Raw genomic sequence first — 25,209 nt, 5'->3', positions numbered from 1 at the left:
TTGTTCCCTTGTGTCGCGCAAAAAAACCTCTAGACTGCATATTTATAATAGTGGAGATTATTGAAAAAAAAACTAGGGTACACTAAGCTCACAACTTAGTTGAAAGGAAGGAAAAGTTTATGGCGAATACATTAATCCGAAAGCCGACGCTTCAGTTTACTTTCAGTTAACGTGATTGCTGATCCTTTTCTACAGACAGGCACGCGGGAAGAAACATTGTTGTTTCAGGAGCACCGCAAACACCCATCACTCTTTTATCCGGAACGAGTAAGGGTATAGGGGTAATAACAAAAAAAAAACTGTCTTTACTCTTTTAATGTTACACAACAAGAATAATAATAAAGGAAAAGAAAGAAAAATCCGATGCTGCAGTTGTTTGAGTTCTGTGCTTCGTGCTGCTGATGGAGACCTTAAAGGCGGCGTGATTTATGAGCTCCAAGTTCAATACAAACGGTTCTCACCATTTGCGGGGGGATAGCTTATTTAACCTTGAAGCTGCGGGGAAAATCTCGCGTTCCTGGTACACTCAGACACACGAAAAAGAAGCAGAAAGTAAAAGAAAAAAAGCCAATACGAATTCCATACGCGGCATTGCCGGAAACCGACCGGATGCCAAGGAGGGTTTCTGGTCTTTTATGAAGAGAGAGAGAGAGAAGGAGAAGGGCTTTGTGGCGTACTATTGTGAAAAGGTGAATGCTCAAGAGTGAGCTTAGAAGGGGAACCCCGGTCTTGGACTTCTTATCGATTCGCGCTGAATTAAGGGAAAAAATATATAAATGGCAGAAAAACGTACTTGAGACCCTTGTTTGGAGTTTTATAACAGATTATTCGTAATGTCAGTCGACGTTTCTGCCTGAGGCTGACCTTTTTCAAGATTGGCTACTCCGCTATTTATCTATAATATATATATATATATAGATATAACTGAGAAGAAAAAACCCTTAGTGAAAACAGCAACAACTGACTATTTAATCTTCGACGTTTCGGCCGGAGTCCGGCCTTCGTCAGGAAGAACTTTTACAGATGAACGCGGGTGGTATTTATACAGTGCTACGGTCGAGTCCAAATTTCGGCGGGGTGACGGTTGTAGTTTTTGTGAGGGAGAAGCGTAGGGCATTTTTTTTTTCTTGAGACAGCACTTTACTTTGCGTGTGTAACTTTCATCTATTGTACGCTATCGTCCAGGTCACCCCTGTCCGGCCGGACGGAAAGTGACCCTGCCGCCCCCTCTCAAGAAGCTACAACCGTCACCCCGCCGTCCTTGAAACTTGGCCCCGACCGTCAAGCTTCTTCACCCGGATAAAAACTGCCCTACGCTTCTCCCTCACGAAAGCTACAACCGTCACCCCGCCGAAATTTGGACTCGACCGTAGCACTGTATAAATACCACCCGCGTTCATCTGTGGAAGTTCTTCCTGACGAAGGCCGGACTCCGGCCGAAACGTCGAAGGTTCAATCGTCCGTTGTTGCTGTTTTCACTAAGGGTTTTTTCTTCTCAGTTATATACCCACGCCTTCGGCCTCCCGCCACCATGCCCGTTGTATATATATATCTATATATCTATATATATATATATATATATATATATATATATATTATAGATAAATAGCGGAGTAGTCAATCTTGAAAAAGGTCTGTCTCAGGCCGAAACCTCGACTGATATTACGAATAATATGTTATAAAACTCCAAACAAGAGTCTCAAGTACGTCTTCCTGCCGTTTATACACACATATATATATATATATATATATATATATATATATATATATATATATATATATATAGCGGAATAGAAATGGATCCATGGAAGAGCATGTTTCATATTTACCTTAATATATTCTTCAGCAAGGTGGAGCTCGTCTTCCTCGTTGTCCTGTATATTGCCGCGAGCGCAGCTGACCAAGTCGTCAGTGCGCCCGTGGCCTAACGGTTATCGCGCTCGCCTTCTACGCGGAAGGCCAGGGTTCGATTCCTAGTTGCGAAATGTCTTTTATTTATTGTTGCAATTTACTGTTCTCGGAAATTCGAGAACTCTGTTGAATGTTCGAGGTCAGAGTGGTCTATGCGCGAACCTTCCACGGTCGATTATTCGAGAAGCCCACGCGTGTACAAAAAGGGCTCCGGGTGGCAACGCAGTCAGTCTCGCCCTAGCGCTCGAACCTGCTGTTACGCTGATTTCGGGGCCCGCGACGCTCTGTTCTTCTTCTTTGTGTTCTCGTTATTTTGGGCACAAGTTCGCCCCATTAAACGTTTAGTTCTCTTCAGTTATCATCGCCTCATCAATTCTCATTCGTGGCATTTTGGTGGAGGTGCGGGGTACCGCATGCCCGTGCAGCGTTCCCCTCCAAGGGCCCGCAGTGCAAGTCCGATTCCCGGCTCCGTGAGAAGACCACTCAACGCGGAACCTGAAACTCGGACCAGCCGCCGCACCAATGGAGAGGATCCTGAGTACGGTTTGCTGCTGGACAAGCCGAAGCCGAAGAAGACAACGATGGCCAACCAGTCGCAAGCCCCTCCCCCCCCCCCCCCCCCACACTTCTCCCGTCATCTACATGCCCGTCGCACCGCGGACGGCTGCCCCCTTCCACGGTGAACTCTAGGTAGACGTCGAGGATTGGATTGACTAGTAAGAACGTGTCGCCCGCCACAATGGCTGGACTGGCGAGCAGCGTCTGCAAAACGCGTATTTTTCGCTCGAAGGGACTGCCAGGTACTGATACGAAAATCACGAGCCTTCTTTGACATCGTGGGATGTTTTCAAGAGCCAGCTGAAGGCAGCATTTGTCAACCAACACCGCCGAGAGAGAGCCGAAGACCTACTTCAAACCCGAACCCAGGGCGCCAACGAGAGCGTCACCGGCTTCGTGTAGGACGTTCTGCGCCTGAGCGCCCGCGCCGACCCTCAGGCTACAGAAGAAAAGAAGGTTCGAATCCTCGTGAGGGACGTGAGAGACAACACCTTCGACCGCCTTGTTCGCAGCCTCCGACAACAGTCGAAGATTTTGTCACTGCGGCGACAAACATCGAGCGTGCCCTGCAAGCCCGAGCCAGCCACTATCATCGACCACCCGGCCTCGCTGCCCTCGCGCAGTCTAGCTGCGATCTTGCCTCCAGTATCCCGGGCATCCGCGAGGTCATTCGAGACGTTGTCCGGGAGGAGCTCCGGAAGCTGCTGTCTGCTGCCAACCAGCCGGTTTCGCTGTCGATAGCCGAAGTGCTGCGCAAAGAAGTTCAGCGGGCGATTCAACCGGAGGCCCCTGTCAGCGTAGCTGCACCCGAGGAGCCCACGTTGACTTACGCCGCAGTGGCCCGACGGCCACCACCTCCTCCTCGCACTTATGCCGCGCCGCCCCGACGTCAGTCCCCTGCGCCACAGTACGACCGACGCCACGACGACCAGGTCCAGTTAACCTTCCAGGAGCCCCACGTACCTCGGAAGACCGACGTGTATCGAACGCCCGACCGACGCCCTCTGTGTTTCCACTGCGGGGAAGCAGACCCCACCTACCGCCGATGCCCATACCAACGTCTTGGGCTGCGCGGGTTCGACCCGAACGAACCGCGGCCCCGTTATGGTGAACGTCCTCGGGAGATCGACGAGTACTTGCGACGACCTCAATCCCCCGAGTGTGCGTCCCGCCGAGAGTTCCGGTCACCTTCGCCACGACGTCCAGCTTCGCCGATGCACCGACCCCGACGTGAAGGCCTGTCGCCCCTCGCTCCTCGCCGGGGAAACTAGGCGCGGCAACCCCTGGAGGTGGAGTTGCCGAAGACGACCGACGCCAAGATCCTCCACGAACGTCGGAAGGCCCCCACTCAAACACCACCAGAGACCGAAGCGACGCTCCTGCAACGGTGAAGAAGAACCTACACGTCGTTATCGACGGCCACGACGCGTCGGCCCTCGTCGACACCGGAGCAGACTACTCCGTCCTGAGTGGGAGGCTCTCCTAACGCCTTCGGAAAGTGACGACGCCGTGGGATGGCCCACAGATACGGACCGCCGGTGGGCACCTAATCACATTAGTCGGGATTTGCACTGCTCGCGTCGAGATCCACGGTGAGACGTGCCGTGTCAAGTTCGTCGTCCTGCCAGACTGCTCGAGAGACGTTATCCTAGGAATGGACTTTCTTTGCGATTATGGCGCCGTCATGGACCTCGGAGAAAACCGGCTGACGCTACGAAAACCTGCTCCAGCGCTGGAGGAACCCAAAGCGACGTCATCCGCCGTCCGAGTCCTCGCAAATCACGTGAACTTACCGCCGCGGTCCAGCGTTTTGGTAACCATCGGGATCGACGGGGCTTCCTGCGGCGACGTTCTGCTCGAGGAAGCCTTCAGTTGCTTCTAGGAAGAGGGATCGGCGTTGCAAGTGGCATCGCGGAGCTCCAAGACGGACACACTGTTGCACTCGTAACAAACTTCCGACGGGAGGCTCAGCACCTTACGAAAGGCACCGCCGCGGGTCACGCCGAGGAACTCGTGGACTCAGCCGCAATCGCCGGAATAGCAGAAGACATCTCTTCGGGGCCACACGAGACAACCCCGCATTCTCAGTTTGACATCGATCCAGTCCTGCCTACCCCACAACGACGTCAACTCAGTGACCTTCTCGGCGAGTTCAGTGAGTGCTTCCACACGTCGTCAAAGGTGCGCCAAACGACGGTTGTGAAATATCGAATTATTACTTATGACGACGCACATCCTGCTCATCGGTCACCGTATCGTGTCTCTGTGAAAGAGAGAAGTCATCCAGAAGCAGGTCCCAGAAATGCTCGACGACGACATCGTCCAGCCCTCAAACAGCCCGTGGGCTTCACCGGTAGTCTTGGTGAAAAAAAAAAGACGGGACTCTTCGGTTCTGCGTAGTCTATCGTCGACTAAACGCCGTAACAAAAAAGGACGTCTACCCGCTGCCACGCATCGACGACACTCTGGACCGGCTGTGCCACGCCCGATTCTTCTCGTCGATGGACCTGAAGAGTGGGTACTGGCAGATCGAGGGTCGACGAACGGGATCGTGAGAAGACTGCCTTCGTCACGCCGGACGGACTGTACGAATTTAAAGTGATGCCGTTCGGACTGTGCACAGCACCGGCGACGTTCCAGCGCGTAATGGACACCGTTCTTTCCGGCCAAAAACAGAAAAGCTGCTTCGTCTATCTCGACGACGTCGTGGTATTCGCAAGCGACTTCGACGAGCGCCTGAGACGTTTGCGAGCCGTGCTACAGGCTATCCAGAATGCTGCACTGACACTAAAGCCGTCAAAAAGTCGGTTCGCTTACGGCGAGAGCAAATTCCTGGGTCATGTTGTGAGTGCCCTGATCCTGCAAAGACATCCGCTGTTGCTAAATTTTCGAAGCCATCAGACAAGAAAGCCGTCAGAAGATTTCTTGGGCTGTGCGCTTACTACAGGCGTTTCGTTCGCGATTTTGCCAAGATTTCTTCACCGCTCACGCCTCTGACGAAAGACGACGTGAACTTCCTGTGGCAGGAGGAGCAACAACAAGCGTTCAACGAACTGAAGGAAAGACTCCAGTCACTTTCTATCCTCGGACACTTCGATCCATCAGCGGAGACGGAAGTTCACACGGACGCGAGCAACGACGGACTCGGCGCGGTACTCGTCCAGAGGCGGAGCAGAGAGGGTGATCGCTTACGCAAGCAGGGCACTGTCCAAGGCAGAGAAAAATTACTCGACGACCGACAAGGAATGCCTCGCAGTCATCTGGGCGTTGACCAAGTTCCGCCCGTACCTGCACGAGATCCCGTTTCGCGTTGTCACGGACCACCACGCTCTCTGTTGGCTCGCCAACCTCAAGGACCCGTCAGGACGCCTCACTCGCTGGAGCCTTCGACTGCAAGAATACGACGTAACCATTGTGCATAAGTCTGGCCGCAAGCACCACGACGCCGACTGTTTGTCTGGGACCCCAGTCGAATCTCCTACCGAAAGCACTGCCGATGACGATGACACCCGTTTTCTTGGCGCAGTTACAGATACCGACATGGGAGCGATTCAACGAGACGACCCGGAACTTCGCGCTGTGATCGACCACCTCGAAGGTCAAGGAAGTTCAGTTCCGCGAGTCTTGGCCCGAGACTCGTCAAGCATCATTCTGCGGCGAGGCGTGCTCTTCAAGAAGAACTTTGGAACGAGCAACCCTGCCTGGCTGCTGGTTGTTCCGGCCAGCCTGCGAGGAGGAATCTTTCAAGAATGCCACGACGACCCGACGGGTGGACACCTCGGCTTCTGTAGCCGAGGTGTCCATTGCGATTGATTGAGAACGTCTGTAGCTTAATTGATATTACAACGGTTTGGAGAATTGTGAAATCCAAATTGGGTATGCTCATGTGACCTACGTCATTTATAGTGCAGCAAGCCACTTTAAGAACAAATACCAACTACACGAGCTTCGGAGTAACGAGTACACGTCAACGAAGTGGATCGTTTCCGCAACTGGACATGGCAAGAGTGCGTTCGATGGAATCGGGGGTCGTGTCAAGCACCAGGCAACGATGTAAAACCTCCGACGGCCCAACATGTCGGTCATCAAGTCGGCGTCAGAGATGGTTGTCCTACTGAACACTAAACTGCCGAACGTGAAACAAATCCACCTCCCGATTGTTGACGTCACAGCGTTCAGGGACATAAAAGAAAAGAAGCGGGACCATGTTCCTGTTGTGCGTGGAATTCAGTTCTGTCACTTGTGGCAATGTACGTGGTCCAACATTTCGCAACCACAGTTGTTTTAGCAAGAAGAATGGACGCAGAAACGATATATCTTTGAAAGTAACGTCTCCTATGTCTGCGAAAAGCAGATCAATGTCGCGAACTTGTGGTGCCACTTTACAGAAATGAACAGTGATCGCTACAGGCAAAACGGGAAAAAAGTGTTCGTTCTCGGAGTGCCAGGAGAGCGCCGTGACCGACCCAGGCCACCGTCCGGCAGAAAGAATGCACGCTACAAGCGCCGATTGTGCACACAGGACCTTGATTCATTAAACTCGTTTCAATCGTACCACTTTAAACATGTGTTCTTTCTTATCACTATTTAAACGTGGTTCTCAGAAGCACAGCCTCTCTACGAAGGGTAGGCTCCGAAATTCACTGATCCGAGAAACCTGTATCTAAATGGTTGGCCTGTCCATGCTTCAAACTCACCTGTAATTTTTTGTATGAATTATTTTTTTCGAACTCCTGTCACAGTGCTTTCTCTTCACAGACTTCATACATTTTTCGACCACTTTCTTGCTCCTTCTTTGAAATCGGCAACGTCCTATCTTTTTCTACTCCCGTTACGGCAAGTCTATATATTGCCGCCCGCAAAGCCGGGGAAGCAACGCTTGATCACGGTCTTCTAGAAGATTCCTGTTCATTCTCGCACCAGACGTAACTTTCCCTTTGCTTTGTTATTCCCGAAAGCACTGACGACGACGATGACGCCCGTTTTCGCGGCGCAGTGACTGATGCCGACATGGGAGAGCTTCAACGAGACGACCCGGAACTTCGCGCCGTGATCGAACACCTCGAAGGCCAAGGAAGTTCAGTTCCGCGAGTCTTGGCCCGAGACTTGTCAAGCTTCGTTCTGCGGCGAGGCGTACTCTTCAAAAAGAACTTCGGAACGAGCAACCCCGTCTGGCTGCTGGTTATTCTGGCCAGCCAGCGAGAAGAAATCTTTCATGCATGCCACGACGACCTGACGGCTGGACAACTTGGCTACAGCAGGACGCTCGCCCGGGTTCGTGGCAAGTACTACTGGCCGAGACTCCTGAAAACAGTCCATCTGTACACACGATCGTGCCATGAGTACCAACGTCGTAAGAGGCCTCCGACGAAGCCAGCAGGACTCATGCAGCCGATACCCGCCCCGACTATGCCCTTCTAGCAGGTCGAAATGGACTTACTTGGGCCGTTCCCAACATCGACGCAAGGAAATCGGTGGATTATCGTCGCTACCGATCATCTTACACGATACGCCGATACGAAAGCCCTGCCATCGGGAACAGCGCTAGAAGTCGCCAAGCTTTTTCGTCGAGTCCATCCTCCTTCGACACGGCGCACCCGAAGTGTTGATCACAGATCGAGGATCATCTTTCATGGCACACCTGACTCAAAGGTTCTTCGGCTTAGTCACGCCAACCATTGACGAACCACCGCTTATCATCCCCAGACCAACGGACTAACAGAGCGGCTCAACAAGACGATCGCTGACATGATCTCTATGCACGGCGACGTGGAACGCAAGACGTGGGACACGGTGTTGCCGTACGTTACGTTTGCGTACAACACAGCGGTTCAAGAAACGACGGGAGTGACGCCTTTCCAACTGGTACACGGCAGGGCGGTTACCACAATGCTCGACGCCATGCTGCCTCACGTGCCAACCGATGATGGCAACGACGACGCTCAACTGATCTCACAGCGCGCGGAGGAAGCTCGTCAGCTGGCAAGAATCAAGGTTCAAGACCAACAGCGAGTCGACGGACGCCGGTATAACCTTCGTCGCCGGGACGTCCACTTTTAACCCGGAGACCGGGTGTGGGTTTGGACACCAATACGGCGCCGCCGTCTCAGCGAGAAGCTTCTGCAACGCTATTTCGGACCCTACAGGATCATTCGACGCCTCGGCGACCTGAACTACGAAGTCCTTCCCGACGGAACGCGCCCATCTGCAAAACGTCAGCCGCGACCCGAGGTGGTGCACGCCGTCCGGCTGAAGCCGTATTACGAACGATAGAACTTTCCACTCTCGTCGACAGGTGAACTGTGAACTGGAAACTGCGGCTCGCGATTCTGCTGTCCTTTTGTTTTGGATTTGCTTTTGTTAGTTGTTTTTTTTTGTTTTTCGTTTTGTGCTGCATCGGGACGATGCACTTTTTTAAAGGGGGGAATAATGGCGCGAGCGCAGCTGACCAAGTCGGCGGTGCGCCCGTGGCCTAACGGTTATCGCGCTTGCCTTCTACGCGGAAGGCCAGGGTTTGATTCCTGGTCGCGACATGTCTTTCATTTATTGTTGCAATTTACTGTTCTCGGAAATTCAAGAACTCTGTTGAATGTTCGAGGTCAGAATGGTTCTATGCGCGAACCTTCCACGGTCGATTGTTCGAGAAGCTCACGCGTGTACAAAAAGGGCTCCGCGTGGCAACGCAGTCAGTCTCGCCCTAGCGCTCGAACCTGCTGTTACGCCGATTTCGACCCGCGACGCTGTGTTCTTCTTCGTTGTGTTCTCTTTATATTGGGCACAGGTTCGCCCCATTAAACGTTTAGTTTTCTTCAGTTATCATCGCCTCAATTCTCATTCGTGACAATATACAAATGAAGTTAACGACAGAGGGAAAGATGAGAGGACGATTGTGGTGTGCAGAAGCATAATATGGCATCATTAAAGGTACAAGCTAGGCGGTAGTTCAACCTCGGATGGTGAAAATAATCACAGGGCTAATCTGGTAAAAAAAAAAGGCTAATGTAACAAAATTTGATCAGAAAAAAGATAGATATGAGAAAAGATAAGAAAAGAAAACACAAACCAACCCTACATTTTAGTAATAAGAAAAATTAAAATGAGATAAAAAAATGCCTGCATACGCATTATAAGAATTCAGACCCCCCCGAGGACCACAAAAATGTAGTTTTGAGGGCGTTACGCTGTATGTTTTTCCAAGCGAGTTTCCCCAGACTTTTATTAATAACATGTGTAAGTCATTTAAATTTGTAAATGAAATATGCCTCCCTGAGTGCTCTTTCGTGATCGAGAGGAATATTTCATTTACAAATTTAAATCACTTACACACGGTATTAATAAAAGTTTTGGCAAACTCGCTGGGTAAAACAAGCAGCGTAACACCCTCAAATTTACATTTTTTTTGGTCCTTGGAGTGTCTGCATTTTTATTATGCGTACGCAGGCTTTTTTCTTTTCTCTTATTACTAAGTTGGAAGCTTGGTTTGGTTTTTCTTTACTTACATTTTTTTGTATGTTTTTTCTTTCTGATCATATTCTGTTATATTAGTCCTCTTTTGAACAGATTAGCCCTGTGATTATTTTCACCATCTGAGTTTGAACTGCCACCTGGCCTGTACTTTTAGTGTTTCCATTTTAGGCTTCTATACACCACAATAGACCGATCTCACCAAGCGTTCCACGCATGCGTGACGCCGCCATAACTGTAGTTCGTAGGAGGCAGACGCCAGTTCACGAGCTAGCTCATGCCGCCTCGTGCTCTGCTCGCGCAGACCTCCAGCAGGGTTTTCGCGCGTGCAGAAAAACTACAGCTCCCACGATGCATGTCGGCAGCGGTGGCGTACTCAAACTAGCTGTGAGATCGGTCTATTGTCTTCTCATCTTATACCCCTGTCAGACGTGCTAGTTTAGTGTCACTACAAGCAAGTGCACTTCGCACTTAGTGTCATTTCTGTAGTGTGCCACATGGCTCCTGCCTGAGGAACACACCTGGCTTTGAGTGAGTTTGACGAACTCACTTCCCTCGATCGAGTGCGTGGCTTCAATAGCAGTGTTTCAACAGTAAAACATAACAACACAGAAACCGAAAGCGTGGCGTAAGTTTTATTCTACAAAGAAAAAGAAATTCGTGAAAGAGATGATATGTAGAAGAGTGACATTGCCCAAAAATACTGTGGTGGACTTGGAGTTTAGCCTGATCTGAATCAAGATTAGCGTAGCGGTGAATTGATAAAAAACGACGACAAAGTCAGTCATTTATGGCTATCTTGGTTAGCAGAGAATGATAGAGCCTACTTTTGTTTTAGCATATAACTATTCGATACAACACGAGAATTATTATCTGATTAGGCAGTGTCAGGGCCTTTTCGTAGACTTCCGTGGAACGAAGGGGAACGCCAAAGTTGCCTCGTTCTTTATCTTGGCTTGCGATGATCGATCAGAATCATCCAATTGGCGTAAAGATCGTTCATTAATGTAACGTTGTTTTAGAGCAGAGCTCCTAGGCACCCGTTTCTGAGTTGAGCGGCGTCGGCATAACTGCGCTAAAGCTGTTTTCCAAAATGACGTCAAACGTGACGTCACGCGGGTAAAAGTTTCCCGCTAAATTTTGAGGTAAAAGTTTTTGCTAAGTTTGGCGCAAAATTTTTCCGCTAAATTTAGACGAAACATTTTACCCGTGTGACGTCACGTGACGTCACACTTAAAACTTCAGATGACGTGTCATGTGACGTCACACGTCAGTTCAGCGGGAAAATTTCCCGGATAAATTTAGCGAAATTTTTACGCTAAGTGGGATGGAAACAGGAGAGGAGGATGGGAGGGTACGGAGGGGTAGCAGCTGGCATACCCTCCCCTTTGTACCCTTCTCCCCTCCTCCTCAAGAGCTGCGCTCTAATAGACCATTTGTTATATCGCCCAAGTGCCCCGGCCCGCGCTATAAGAATAATGGGAACGATGTTCCTTCAGCTCTTTATTGATCGGTAATTTCGGCCTTATCTTTGGTTACACATCTTTTGAGCGTCATTCGGAGTCACCCTGAACAAGCACCTGATATACCCCAATGACCTGTCATATCGCTTTTAAAATTTCTCCTCACTGTCAGCGTTTTCGATACTGTGCATGCTGTCCACCCTTCAACCTGGACGGGCTGCAGAAATCTCTGACATTATTATCATGCTGATATTAAGTTAGAAACGCTAAAAATGCTATAAACAGCCCCGCGGACTCCGAGCTAAGTCCTGTTTTTTTGTTTTTGTGAATTATCGGCTTTTTAACCAATTCCTGCTCAAACAACAATCACGAGAATTATAATATTGTACGAGATTTCTGCAGCTCGGCAAGGTTAAAAGGTGGATCGCATGCGCAGTATAAAAAATGCTGGTATTGACGAGCAATTTTAAAAGTGATATCACAGGTCCTTGGGGTATATCAGGCGCTTGTTCGGGGTGACTCCGAATTAAGCTCAAAAAGTGTGTAACAATGGAGGTGGTCGAAAATTAGCGACTACTAGGGAACTGAAACATCTCGTCGCTGTTCCTGAGTTCCTGGTTTCCTGGCTGCATCTCGTCCGGGGCCTGCGTTCTGCGGTCCCTGGCTACGTATCGTCGAGCGCCCCGGCGATGGTGCGAACCGCTATGGCGGCCGCGTCGACGGAATCTTCTCCCCCGCCGAAAGCGCACGCTTTCGACATTGTCGTGCCAGTAGGCACATCGGCGGACGATCTCATTGATGGGATATCCGCCATTGTGGGGCTGCCCGAAATTTTCTCGGCGCAGCACCTAGGAGGTACAAACTTCCAAGGTTAAAACCCGTGCAGCCGCCCTCAAGCTTCGTGAGGCCGGCAGCGTCTCCATCGCCAACCAGTCAGTCCCCATCGTGCCGACTGGTCCGCAGGTGACGAATGTGACTGACCTCTTCCTGCCAACGTTTGTGCGCAACGACCAGCCCGTCCAAGCCCTGGCCCCGTACGGCAAAGTCATCGACGTCTCCTACGCAACCTACCACCGAACGGCGACTGTGAAAACAGGAACCCGCTTCATCCGCATGGAGATGAAGGAGGCTAACCCACTTCCCAACTTCCTGCGCGTCGCCGGACATCGTGCTACTTTTGACTACCGTGGCCTGAAGCGCGTATGCCGACGCTGCTGGCAGGAGGGCCACGTCCGGGCACAGTGTACGACGGGCTACTGCGACCGCTGCGGTGTCTTCGGGCACCCAACTGAGGGCTGCATTGCCAACTGTGGACGCTGCGGTGGAACCCACGCGACTGTGGACTGCACGGCCAAGAGAAGCTACTCCTCCATGGTCACTGGAAACTACGCCACCGATTTCCCGGCCCTGGACCCAGGAAACGCGACCTGTCCCATCGCCCCCGAATCTCCGGCCGTACCAACCGTCTCCACCGTCGCTGCTCCGTCACCACCTGACGCCGCAGCCGAGGCCGCACCACCGCCTCTTCTGTCGCCGCTCCCACCCGCCCCACCTGAGCCAAGCCCGACCGGCTCGGGGGTGACTTCAGCCGAAGCGACGGACTCTGCCCGAACCGCCGCGGTTGTTGTTGGCGACACCGCCTATGCAGCGTGGAGCCAAGCGTCGGGTGGTGGCGAGGTGTCCAGCTACAGCGACCACCTCGACATCGACGAGAACCCCGCTCCAGGTAGCCCCGCAGAGACACCGACCGACAGTATGAATACGACCACAACTGACACACCGGAGTCCGACTCGAGCCGACTACCGCACAAGGACTCCAAGCGTCCCCTCAGGAGCAGCGGTTTTCGCTCAACTGACAGTGGGGGCCCACGAGCCGCGTGCCCCAAGAGACCGCGAAAGTCTTCCCCCTCGCGTCGGGACCCCTCTTCAGCATCGTCCGACAGCTCCACGTTTTAAGCAACACGCCGGCGTCCCTATCCCCCCTTTTTTACTTTATACTGGCCACCCTTCGCATATTATCCCTGAATGTGCGGGGCTTTCGAAACTCAGCGAAGCAAACTGAAGTGATGCACTTCGCGAGGATGCAGAACTGCGATCTTCTGTGCTTGCAAGACACCAACTTTGCACGCTTGCGTGACGTTGCGGATTTCGAAGCCCGGTTTTCTCTGACTGCTTTTTTTTCTTACGCGCCGCGCCCCGCGGCGCGACGGGCGTGGGCGTGGTTGTCTGCAATCGCAGTCTGCTGCGCAATGCCACTTATCTTTTTGATACGGAAGGAAGGACTCTTCGCTTGGACTTCTTCTTCGGTGAACGAAAATTTCGCCTCGTCACTGTTTACGCGCCAACTGTATCGACCTTCCAGCACGACTACTTCCGCAGCCGAGATGTGCATCTACTCGACGCGGGCCCGTGCTTTGTGGTCGGCGACTTCAATTGCGTTCTGGACTCTAACGCCGACGTTCGGGGTCCTGGTCAGGGTCGCTCAACCTGGTCCGCCCGTGAACTTTGGCGGCTTGTGAGGCACTTCGACCTTGTAGACGGATGGTCCTTACTGCATGGATCCACCCACCAATCGACATGGAACAGAGGGGCTTCGGGAAGTCGCAAATACCGGCTGTGCTTGCCTCGCACGCTATCTGCCGCGCTAGAGACCTGTGCTGCGGTGGACTTGCCGTCGTGCCCAGAAGAGATTTCCGATCACCGTCCGCTACTTATCAAGTTCTAAAAAAGAAAACTCAAACTAAAAGTTTAGAAACAACAGTTCCCAACGTTTCGGGGTCGACTTGACTCCTTCTTCAGGGGTGACTAAAAATGGAATGGGACAGCGCGAGCTTCGACCTATCCTTCTTCTTCTACCGAGGTGATGTTTTCTGAACGTGACGCAGGCCATGGACGTAAATAGATGGTAAGGCCCCGAGGGACCTGTTAATGTTCCCCGGAGTATTCTGGATGTGCCACGACTCCAAGAACAGGCGTCTTCGAATATGTGGCTCCGTGTCTATCACGTGTGCTTTTCCGAAGTCGATCCGATGATCAAACACCTCACAATGTTCCGCGACGGCGCTACGCTCGCGATCGAAATTGCGCACATCGTTCTGGTGCTGGCGCATCCGTTCAGGAAAAGATTTAGTTTCACCGATGTAGGCGGCGGGGCACTCCGCACACGGTATCTTGTAGACCACGCCCTGTGCTTTGTCTTTTGGGAGGCGATCTTTCGGCCTTGGCATGAGCCGTCCTAATGTTGACACTGGCTTGTGCGCTACTTGGATCCCTTCTTTTCGGAGCACGCGCGCCAGGGTCTCGCTCGTCCCTTTTACATAGGGGACGCTGATGCGCGCGATGGGGCGGGCTGTGTGTCACCCGACGATCCATGGTTATTGCGCGTGCAGCACTGTCGACGGGCGACGCGTTGGACAAAACGCCTTGAATAGCCGTTTTTTTGGAGGTCAGCAAGTATGGTCTGATTCTCCTTTCTTCTGTCTCTTTCCGACGAGCAGATGGTCGTTGCTCTAGACAAGAGAGTAGAGACCACCGACGTCTTGTGACTCGTTGGGTGGTTCGAGTCATAGTCAAGGTAGCATCCGGTGTGTGTTGGCTTCCTGTAGACCGTGAACCCCAGCTTGTCTCCTTGCCTTTTCACCAGAGCATCGAGGAACGGCAAGACTCCATCTCTCTCGTATTCTACAGGGTGTCACAAAAGAAAATTTACACGGTCTTTTTAACCGCAAAAATAAACTAAGCATCGCCGAACGCTCATTCTCCGCCCAAAGGTAGAGCTAGAGGTCACTACCAGATGCCAAAGTTTCAGCCCGATCCGATCACTTAATCAAAAGTTATAAGTGATTTTCTGAAAATTTCAATGGGAAAATGGTGGCCGACGGTGTTTTCAAACACATGGGGCTCTATGGCACCAGAAACCGAAAACGGGCAAAATTGGGCTCCATTTTCCCATTGAAATTTTCAGAAAATCCCTTATAACTTTTGATTAAGTTATCGGATCGGGCTGAAACTTTGGAATCTGGTTCTGACCTCTAGCTCTACCTTTGGGCGGAGAATGAGCGTTCGGCGATGCTTAGTTTAGTTTTGCGGTTAAAAAGACCGTGTAAATTTTCATTTGTGACACCCTGTACAGTGAACTGGATGGCCGGCTCTATGGAATTCAGGTGTGCGAGGAAGTGATTCACCTCTGATTTCTTCACGATGCAAAAGCAATCATCTACATACCTCATGAACTCTTTTGGCCTGTTGGCGAAAGTGCTAAGCGCTTTCTGTTCAACCACTTCCATTGTGAGGTTTGCCGTCGTGACCGAGATAGAGGCGCCCATTGCCGTTCCGCTGACTTGTTTGAAAAGCTCACCCTTGAAGCAGAAGTACGTACTGCCAAGGCAAAATAGAAGGCAGAAACCATCTATTTACGTCCATGGCCTGCGTCACGTTCAGAAAACATCACCTCGGTAGAAGAAGAAGGAGAGGTCGAAGCTCGCGCTGTCCCATTCCATTTTTAGTCACCCCTGAAGAAGGAGTCAAGTCGACCCCGAAACGTTGGGAACTGTTGTTTCTAAACTTTTGGTTTGAGTTTTCTTTTTTCTCGAATTGCTCCCCAAACCAGACAGATTTCTGTCGAAGATGTTTACTTTCAAGTTATCAAGTTCTGCTTCCACTCTGCCGTCGCACGCTCCTCACGTCCGTGGCGTCTGGACTCCAGGGTCCTCCACGACGAGACCACGCGCCGCACACTAGGCAACCTGGTCAAAGAGTCGCTAGTGGGCGTGCGCCCAGAGCCGGCGTCTTGGGACCGCCTAAAAGGTCAATGGCAAAGCTTCAGCACTCTGATGGGACGGCACCTCCGCGAACGGCATCGAGGGCTTCTGCAAGACACTATCCTCCGAATCCGTATCGTCCGCCGAGGGGGCGCCTTGACCCCCATCATGAGGGCGTACCTCGACCAGCTGCAGAGACGCTACGAACGATACCTTCGGTGGGACTCCACCGCGGCTACTGTCTTGCAGGCTCAGGGGAGCCCGTCGGTCCACCCGGAGGTACTGCGCTACACCCATCGCACAAGCCTACAAGCCTTTGAAAGACAGCAGACGCCCTCCGCTTCGGGGTCGCCCGGTCATCTTGACAATGGTCGCTTCGCAGCCCACTTCCGATCGCTGGCCCAGTTGGACGCGCCGATTGATCGCTATTCGGTGTCCTCGCGCCCTCTCCTCAGCGGCCTCCCCAAGATCTCCGCCGAGGATGACGCGGGCCTGCGGCGGCCCCCGTCCGCGACCGAGCTGTGGAACGTTTTGTAGCGGATGAAGAACGGCTCCGCACCAGGACCGGACGGTCTGGCAGCGGAGTTCTACCGCACGTTCTGGTACATTCTCGGGAACTTCTTTACCGCTGTCGTGCGGGTCTACTTTGAAGACCTCCTCCTACCGCCATCCTTTCGGCTGGGACGGATCGTACTCATCCCCGAGCAGGGTGGTGACCATGCCGACCCCGGGGCATGGCGCCCGATAACGTTGTTATACAGTGACTACAAGCTCCTCGCGGCGACCCTAGCCTCGCGTCTGCAAACTTTCCTACCAGAGCTGGTGAACCCCCGACAAACGTGCTCGGTGTCGGGCCGCAGCATACATACTTTGACGACTCTCACACGCGACATCCTGGAGTTCACACGCTCCCGACGGGCGAACGGGCTTCTCGTGTCGTTGGACCAAGCCAGGGCGTTCGACCGCGGCGAGCACCAATACCTGCTCGGTGTTCTCGACGGGTTTGGCTTCTCCTCCGAAAGTGCTCAGCTGTTCGCAGCCTTGTACAGTGACTTGCGGAGTGACTTGTTCCTGAATGGCTCCTTAGTGGCACGCTTTCCGGTAACGCGAGGAGTTCGGCAGGGGTGCCCGCTGTCCCCGGTACTTTTCGTCCTCAGCTTAGAGCCCTTCCTGGTTGGAGTCGACAGGCACCCCAGCATAAGCGGACTTGCTCTACCTGATGGGTCCGGTGAGCTTCGCGTCTCGGCGTATGCGGACGACGTGACCCTGTACCTGCGCGACGAAGACAGCCTGGTGAAGGCCCTCCGACTCTTCGACGAGTACGCGTGCCTCTCCGGCGCACGGTTGAACCCTGAAAAAAGCAAATCTCTTTGTATCGGGGCTCCCCCCACGTGCCCTCCGTCTCTGCCGCGAACCCAGTCCGTTACCATTCTTGGAATCTCGTACGATGCCTCTGGCGTGGCTCCGGAGACCTGGGCCAACCTGCGTCAAGAGATCATAGAGAAGGCCGCTGAGGCTGGCCATTACGACTTCCCCATGGCTGTGCGGCGGTACCTTGTTCAGACGGTTTTCTGCGGAAGGTTGTGGCATGTGGCCCGCGTAGCCCTCCCGCCGCGCCCCTTCATCCTCCAAGTGCGCTCGGCGTTGTTTACCTTCTTCTGGAACAACCGCACAGAACTCGTGAGGCGCTCCCGCTTATGCCTCCCCCGCTGTGAAGGAGTGTGGAGCTTTCCGTGCATCGAGCTGGCAGCGCCCATACTGGCCCTGAAGACAACCGTGGCAACCCTTGACGACCACGACAACCCAGCACGGCCGCTCACGGTCTACTTCTTCGGCGCCAATAACCGTCTTTTGGGAAACTCTCTTCCGAGCCCTCTTCGGCCCCACGCGGAGACGACCGCTGCATTTTACAGGTCTACCGCGGATCTCTTTGACAAGCTCAGCGTCCACGTGTCACGAGAGGAGGTACTCGAGGCCCCGGCGTCTAGGCTTGTTGAACGCCTAGTGGTGGCAGACCAACCCCCGCCGCCGCCGGGCGCGGTGCAGCTATACCCGTGGCTGGCACTGACGTCGTCCACGCTGCCGGACCACGTGCGCGACTTTGAATGGTTAAATGGTTGGCGTGTCCTCCGAACATAAGAGAGGCTTTTCCGCTGGGGAGGGGTACGGGACGCACAGTGCGTCAATTGTGGTGCAATAGAAACAAACGCGCACGTCGTGAGAGAGTGTGTACCGGCGAGGGACCTAAGGCGCATAATACAGCGCTCGTTTCAAAGTCTCGGGGTGTACGTATACGGCACACAAGGCCGTTACCCGCGGGGCGCCTTTGCGCTGCTACTAGTGGCAATATGTGAGTGGGTGCTGTGGCAAAACCGTTGTGTCGCGACGGCCCAGCGACAACGACGCCGCGCGTTGTGGCCACTGTTGTGGGACATCCGAAAAGAACTCACCGCCTACCTGGACGACCAGCGGTTCTCCCTTGGCGAACAAGAGTTCCTCCGCCGGTGGTCGTGCCGTTACCTTTGTGTGGTGAGGGTCTCGCGTCATGATCAACTTTTTACTGTTTAATGGGCCTTAAACTGTAGTTGATACTACAGATCAGTCCCCCGCGAGACCCTTGAATATGTTGGTTGCGTGCAGCGAGCGTGCATTTTTGTGGAATAAAATTTTCTGAACAGCTGAAGGAACAACGTCCCCATGATTCCTCGAGTGCGGGCCAAGGCGCTTGGGAATATAGCAAATGGTCTATTCGGCATTACAGAGCATTATAAACCTCTAATTTTTTTTCACGTGTCTTTATTAAGGGGTGTCGGTGGCCGAGTAGGCTAGCGCACGTACACCAGGTCAGAGTACGTTGAGAGAAAGATCGAGTTACAGAACCCAGTTGATCCTGAGCTCAATCGCCAGCCCTACCCGAAGAACACACTTCCGATGAAGTGAGTTCGGGGAGCAGACTACGCTCGCTCCGGTAGAAAGAGTGCATAATCTCGATAGCAGTTTTCAAGGAGTAAAAATAATAGAAGAAACGAACGCTGCGTAAAATTAGTGTTATTATGATAGGAGTAACATTAGGTGCGTGTATCGGCAATCGGCTAGCAACATCATCGTCTGCAGGTGCGCAGGCATCAGGCAGCACGCGCCAATAAATAGAACGTCGGCCCAGGGCTCGGGCGTCGAGACGTGTCAGCAATCATGCCTGTCTCCTCTTTGTGCTAATCACCCACCGTTACATGGTGTCAGAAGTGGCTTGACAATCTTCCACTTTGAGGTGAGCGAAACGCGAGATTTGGCATGGCTGAGCTGAAGCCACCAGGAGGACTCCGGCTATCGGAAGACACGGCCGAGAACTGGAAACGCTTCAAGCAACGAATGGAACTGTACTTCATAGCCACAGCGACTAAGGAACCGAGAACGAAGCAGCAGAAGGCTGCGATTTTCCTCCATGTAGCCGGGCAGGAAGCGATAGACGTGTTCAATACGTTCCAGTTGACAGCCGACGAAAAAGAAGACTACGATGTGCTAGTGCAGCAGTTCGAGGACTACTGTCTCCCGAGGGTCAACGAGACCTACGAGCGATACGTATTCAGGACCAGAGTGCAGGAGCCTGGGGAAGCCTTCGAGCTCTTCTTCCGTGACCTGCAGCTCAAGGCAAGGACTTGCAACTTCGGGGACTTGTCGGAATCGATGCTGCGCGACCAGATCGTTTACGGCACCGCCAGCAAGAAACTGCGGGAAAGACTCCTGCGTGAAAAAGACCTCACCCTGAGTAAGGCTGTAGATTTCAGCAAATCCGCAGAAATCTCGGAGCGCCAAAACAAGACATTCGAGCACGTGGAAGAAACCGTCGACCCCATAGCTAGCAGAATGAAATGCAAGTATTGCAGCTATGTTCACGAGCCCCGCTTGTGCCCAGCATTTGGTAAGGCATGCAAGAAATGCGGCAAAAAGAACCACTTTGCTAAAGTCTGCAATAGCGCAAAAAAGTCCGTGGAAAACGTGATCAACCAAACAACGGGTTCTCGCACGGACACCGACGATTTTGACATTCTGTCAGTCAACGGAGAAAGAGGAAAAGAAAAGCGCGACTGGATGGTCACCGCGAAGATAGGCAGTCACGAAGCCCGTCTGAAAGTCGACACTGGAGCACAAGCAAATCTGCTGCTCCTGTCTATGTACAAAAGTCTTCGTCTGTCAACGCCGCTCGAGCCGAGTTCCACAACCCTGCGGTCCTACGGCGGAGCGACGCTTGAACACATGGGAAAAGTGTGTCTCGACGTTCAGATACACGGACAAAGGGGTCGGTTGAACTTCTTTATTATGAAGAAAGGAAGGCAAGCCCTTCTTGGCCTTGAGGCCTGCGAGAAATTTGGCTTGGTCAACAGAGTTGATTCCATAGAAAACAAGAGTGACCTGGTGCAGCAATTGACATCCGAATTCCCAGGTTTGTTCAAGGGTCTGGGAAAAACCAAGACTGAATACAGGATGGTGCTCAAAGACGATGCACAACCGGTAGTAATACCGGCCCGACGTGTCCCTCATGCTCTCCGGGGCCCCTTGAAAGCAGAGCTTGACAGGATGGTTGCAGGCGGCATCATCGCGAAAGTTCAGGAGCCGACCGATTGGGTGAGCCCTTTGGTTGTGGTTAGAAAGAAAACGGGGAAGATTCGTGTTTGTATGGATCCTAAGCACGTAAATGCCGCCTTGAAAAGGGAACATTTTCAGTTGCCGCGAAGGGAAGACATTGAAGCAGAGCTAGCTGACGCAAAATATTTCAGCAAGCTAGATGCCAACAACGGGTTTCATCAAATCCCGCTTGACAATTACACATCCAAGATATGCACGTTCGCCACCCCCTTTGGCCGCTATCGTTTTTTAAGGCTCCCTTTCGGCATCGCTTCTGCGCCTGAAGTTTTTCAGAAAACCATGAGCCAAATATTTGATGATCTTCCAGGCGTCAGAGTTTACATTGACGACGTTCTGGTTTGGGGAACTTCACGCGAAGAACATGATTTGCGGCTAAGAGCAGCATTGAGGGCAGCCCAGTTAAGTGGCATCACTCTAAACGCTGAGAAATGCACGTTTGGAGTAGACGAGATACGGTACTTAGGGGACAAGATAAGCCGGAGCGGAATCAAGCCGGACCCCGAGCTAGTACAATGTCTTCGCGAGATGCCACTGCCGACGTCCAAAAAGGAGGTTCAACGCCTGTTAGGAGCCGTAAACTACTTCGGCAAGTTCCTTCCTAATTTGTCATCAAAGACAGCCATGCTTAGAGACTTGATTAAGGAAGACTCACTATTCGAATGGAGCGATGTCCACACGCGTGAGTGGTGTTCACTTCAGCAAATGTTAACAGAAGGTCCAGTTCTAGCCATTTTTGATCCCTCAAAGCCAATTAAACTGTCAACGGATGCATCAAAAGGTGCTCTAGGAGCGGCTCTGTTTCAACAGCACGGAAAAGAATGGCGTCCAGTAGGCTACGCGTCACGGGTGCTGACAGACAGTGAGGGCAGGTACTCACAGATTGAAAAAGAAAATCTAGGCATAGTATTCGGATGCGAAAAATTCCACGACTTCGTGTATGGCCAATCCATCATGATCGAAACAGACCACCGCCCGTTACTAGCTATTGCACAAAAAGCTATTGGTGATATGCCACCACGGCTCCAGAGACTATTTTTGCGTCTAATGCGGTACGAATTTACGTTACAGTTCGTCCCAGGCAAGCAACTGATACTGGCGGATGCACTGTCTCGCATAAGGACCGGGAGCAGCGCTTCAACTACTGACGATGTCGACGTCCACGCAACAGGTGTTCTATCCACACTAGTGAGTGACAAGACCAAAGCACGTCTTGTCAAAGAAACAGCACAAGACAGTGAACTCCAAGACGTCATCCATGGCCTGATGAGAAAGGCGCCACTGCAAGGCAAGTTTAAGCCGTTCCGGTCGGAGCTCTCCTTCATTGATGGTGTACTACTCAAGGGCTCCAAAGTAGTCATACCACGAAGCTTAAGACTAGAGATGTTACAGCGCGTGCATTGCGGGCACCTAGGACTGGGAAAATGTCAATCTCGCGCAAGACAATTAATGTTCTGGCCAGGAATGACCGCAGACATAACTGCGTGGATCAGCAAGTGTTCCACCTGCAAACACTTTACATATCGTCATCCCGATGAACCGCTCTTGCTCCGAGAGACGCCCAGGCAGCCCTGGGCAAGAGTTGGAGCAGACCTTTGTCATTTTGCGGGAAAAAACTATCTGGTCATCTATGACTCTTATTCAAATTTTCCGGAAGTTGCGGAACTGCAGGACACGACGTCAAGAACGGTCATCAGCACCATGGAAAGCATTTTCTCTAGACATGGAATACCCATTGAAGTATGCACGGATGGTGGACCACAGTTCGCGGCGCGGGACTTTTCAGATTTCGCTGCACGATTCGATTTCGTTCATGTGACCTCCAGTCCATACTTCCCCAGATCCAACGGCCTCGCCGAGAAAGGCGTTCAGGTTGTCAAGAGGCTCCTAAAAAAATGCGAGCACTCCGGCGATGACTTTTGGCTGGGTCTCTTGAACTACCGTGCGACGCCGCTCGAGTGTGGAACAGCTCCAGCAGAGCTACTGATGGGCCGCAGGCCCCGCACTCTTCTACCAGACTTTGCGACTCCCCCAGCACGCTCCGTACGCAAGCACACCCAGAACCTAAATCGCGGACATCAACTTGCCCCGTTAAAAGAAGGCGACAGTGTTAGAGTCAGAGGGGACAAAGCCTGGGACAGAAAAGCGCAAGTTGTGGGAGGCGAAGGCCCGCGGTCATATCGAATTCTCACAGATCAGGGACGAGAAATGCGCAGGAACCGCCAACACCTTTTGAAGACAGAAGAGGCGCCAAGCTTTCTCGATGAGTTCGACTCCGATGGGTATGACACGGCCGACAAAGGTGTGCCACCTTCCACGCCCTCACTGCCGGGACACAGGGGCACTGATAGTTTATCCACACCAGCGGAGCAGGCGGCTCAAGGAAACAGTACGAGTAGCACCACCAGTCAGAATTCGCCACCATCGTCACCTTCGCTCAGGCGGTCGTCCCGACAAGTCTTCCCACCACAGCGCTTGACATATGACGAGAACTTTTTGCAAGTAGTGTGACTGACTCGCAGCAGACGAAGGACTGCGCAAATCTTTGATATATTGAGCGTGTGTGTTGTTTTTGTAGTGTGTGTGCTTTGTTTTCTTTTTTTTTTTTGTTTTTTGTTTGTTTCTTTTTTCTCAAGACAAAGAAAGGGGGATGTATCGGCAATCGGCTAGCAACATCATCGTCTGCAGGTGCGCAGGCACCAGGCAGCACGCGCCAATAAATAGAACGTCGGCCCAGGGCTCGGGCGTCGAGACGTGTCAGCAATCATGCCTGTCTCCTCTTTGTGCTAATCACCCACCGTTACAGTGCGCACTTGTTTTCTGTTGGCCAGAAAGTAGTGCATTGGAGGAAAACAAGCGGCTAATCTAGTTTCCAGCCTTGGCCCCTTCGCGACGGCCAGCGACGGCCAGGAGGCACCTGCAAGACTCCACCAGGAATCTGAAAATGGCAGGAGCGACGCGAAAGGCTTGCTTGAAATGGAACTCGCCCAAATGGGGCAAGGTGTCTTCGAACCACCGTTCGTTCCTCTGGAAAGTCCACCCTTCTCGACTGATCACGGGTAGGTTGTCGGTCATGAGAGCGGCTATGGTGAAGGCATTGCCTTGAAGCTGTTGATCGATGTCACTTGAAATTCTCGCCTGCGCGTCGGCATCGAAGTCTAGCTGCCTCTCATCTGAAAGACGTTGAGCTCTCACGGAGAAAAGTGCCCCAACCACGCGCTTTACTGTCCAACATTGCGGATATCGGTCTCCAGCTCGTCCTCTACACACTCCATGGTGTTGTGATGTTTCGTTGTGGCGAGTGGCGAGCAGCCGAGTGGGCTCTCGCACACCAGCTGGGAGCACGCGGAGCGAAAGCTCGCGCTGCAGAAGCCAGGAATCCTGGTTTCAATCCCTACCCCTGCTCGTTTCATCTATATTCCGTTTCACCTTATGTTGTACCGCAGAAAAGGCTAGAAGCGCGAGCTCATTACGTTGGGAGCTACTCTTAACGCACGAGAGTATACATAAGCATTGTCCCGGCGTGCGGACGTGTATCACTGGCTTGTAATGGCTGATCGTAATGATCAGATTGGATTTAAACTTCCATTAAAGCTCGTGACTTAGCGCAACAATGTGTGGTAAGTGTTTCTAATAAGACGACGAAGTTATTTATAAAAAAAATGCGTGTGCACTGTAATGTTTTGCGTGCCCATAACTTACCCATCGTTATTGCCATCATTCTGGAGTGACACTAAGTTTTCCCGTGTAGCACCAACACACCTGGAGTGTGTTTCGACGGGTTGAAGTGCACTCGCTTGTAGTGACACTAAACCAGCCTGTCTGACAGTGGTATTACTCTCTGTCCTGAACTTCATCTGTATATACGCGAAAAAGAGGAAGACGAGGTCCACCCTGATGAAGAACGGTCCTTGTTCGATACGCCGGTATATATTAAGGTAAGTTCCGAAAGGCCAGAAAGTTCCCCTCAAGTCTCGCAAACCCTGGGTTACGCATGAAATAAAAAAAGACCAATAAAGAAAAGTTTTTTTACCACCGATTTCAACGTACAACGTACACACTCAATATTGTCTTTAATAAAAAAAATATTAACCGGAAACTTGAGCAAAACGTGCATTCTACAATATTTTGTTTTAAAACAATAAAAGAACAAAGGTGGTTAAAAAAATCATTCCTGATTTAAGCATAGGTCACAGAAAGAAAGGGTAAGATCATTCACAATTGACAGTATAGAAGTAAGTGGCGTGGCTTTAGCAGAAAAATTAAATACGTATTTCGTTGAGCTAGTACAAAGCATACAATTAGAAGATTCTTCGAGATATGTACTGAGTGCTAGCGAAAGTTTGTTTCTTTTCGTACCAATGAAAATTAAATACTTTCAGTGTTTCAAAATTTTAAAAATAAAATAGTAA

The sequence above is a fragment of the Ixodes scapularis genome, unplaced genomic scaffold (genome assembly GCF_016920785.2).
Source record: "Ixodes scapularis isolate PalLabHiFi unplaced genomic scaffold, ASM1692078v2 PGA_scaffold0__279_contigs__length_252992795, whole genome shotgun sequence".
Lineage (NCBI taxonomy): Eukaryota > Metazoa > Arthropoda > Arachnida > Ixodida > Ixodidae > Ixodes > Ixodes scapularis.
The sequence above is the reverse complement of the archived record's forward strand: the minus strand, read 5'-3'. Positions refer to the sequence as shown.